Source organism: Aplysia californica, unplaced genomic scaffold, assembly GCF_000002075.1.
Source record: "Aplysia californica isolate F4 #8 unplaced genomic scaffold, AplCal3.0 scaffold00292, whole genome shotgun sequence".
In the NCBI taxonomy this organism is placed as follows: domain Eukaryota; kingdom Metazoa; phylum Mollusca; class Gastropoda; order Aplysiida; family Aplysiidae; genus Aplysia; species Aplysia californica.
In genome coordinates this window covers 524321-526130 of record NW_004797562.1, presented here as the reverse complement: position 1 = coordinate 526130, position 1810 = coordinate 524321, and the positions used below count along the sequence as shown (strand labels likewise).

Genomic DNA, 1810 nt, shown 5'->3' with positions numbered 1-1810 from the left:
ATCATCATCATCATCATCATCATCATCATCATCATCATCATCATCATCATCATCATCATCATCATCATCATCATCATCATTATTATTATAATTATTATGGTGTTGTTATCTGACTTTACTCTGGGTCTGCTTATCATGTGACATTTGAGCAAGCAAATGCCAACTGAGGTACTTATCAACAACTTTTTAAGTGGTTGAACTGGTTTTTCTTGTTACTGTGGAATAATATTTCATCCAAATTATTACTTTTCACTGATCAAGCGATTGATATAAAGCACTCGGAGATTATACTCGTATGGGATACAGCGCCATATAAATGCAATCCATTATTATTATTATTATTATTATTATTATTACTATTATTATCATTATCATCATGGTGTTTTTATCTGACTCTAGTCTGGGTCTGTTTATCACGTGGCATTTGAGCAAGCAAGTACCAACTGAGGTACCTATAAGCAAATAAGTGAACAGCACATTGAGATGAGTTCAATGATAGTTTTTAAATCACATAAATAAAATGCTATTTTCTTTTTTTAAAATAAGAGACTGGGTGTATTGAATTAATACAGTGTTTTGAACATTGTTTCGTCACAGTTCCACACATTTTATTGTTTCCTAATTAACCAGTCTTTTGAAAAATATAACATTACTAACGGCTGATACGAAACCGTTCCAACAGAACCCGTCTGCGAGAAGAAATATATCTACCAAGACAAGGACGGCTCTGTGGACGGAGATATTGTCAGCTTCAAACTAATTAAGTCCCTGAAAAGACCACAACCGCAAGGCTACGGCAGCTATGGATACGACTACTGCCGCAGGGGATACAACTACAAGTTTTCTGGAAGTTCCTTCTCAGTCAGGGACTGCCCTGGTGTTTACGAGATCTGCTACAACGCAGTTATTACAGAGGCCCCGGCTACCACGACCCCCAATCCAGGTGACACTGAAACATTTCCTGTCAGACCCCCCTCCTCCGTTCTCCTGTCTCCTTCTCCTGCGCCTCCTACCCCTCTTCCTCCTCCTCGACTGCCTCCTCCACAGTGTTTCTATCTCGCGTCCCCCTGCTTCTCTTCTTCCTCTTCCTCCTTCTTTTCCTCCCCTCCTCCTCCCCCACTTCCTTTTTGCTCTTGTGTCTTTGCGTCCTCCTTCTGTCTTCCGCCTCTTCCTTCTCCTCGTGGTTTTCCCCTACTTCCTCTACACCATGGCATTTTTTCCTCTCCAATCTCCTCTTCTTCATACCCCCTGCTCTTCCTCTTCCTCTTCCTCCTCCTCTGACAAGCTTCTCAGTCTTCTTTTGTTTCTCTTCCCACTTCTCCCAATCTTCTCCTCGTATGACTGTTCCTCGTTTTTCACCCTTATGTACTTCCAACATTTATTTTCCTTTCCCCTGTCTCAGTTAACTATCTGAACATAATGGGGTTTTTTAATTTTTACCGAGCTGCTTTCCTGTATCTACTTCTTCCCATACTCATCATGTCCTACACCTGTTACTTCGCCTCCGCGTTGTTCCAACGGTCTCTCTTCACATCTGATCTCGTCTCATGACATCATAGTTTAATTACCTATCTAGTCTTAGCTCAGAATCTTTTAAATACCTAAATCTCCACAGTTAAAAAAAAAATCTAATTAGCTTTCATTTTGTATCTCATCTGAAATAACTTCTTTGAATCTCACCTCTTGTCACCACACTTCATTTCAAACCTTTCATTTCTCATTTCTCAAATAATCTCACCTCTCCTTACATAATCTTACAGCATGTCACTCCCTTCTCACCTTTTTTCGACTACAGCTCACATCCCCCCCC

At 40.4% G+C, this 1810-nt stretch overlaps 1 protein-coding gene across 1 annotated transcript in view; it reads left to right on the top strand.

Annotated features, from left to right (window-relative positions):
* Positions 1-1810, top strand: part of LOC100533317 (capsulin) — a gene marked incomplete in the record, with an annotated part of 101194 nt that overhangs the window by 53505 nt on the left and 45879 nt on the right.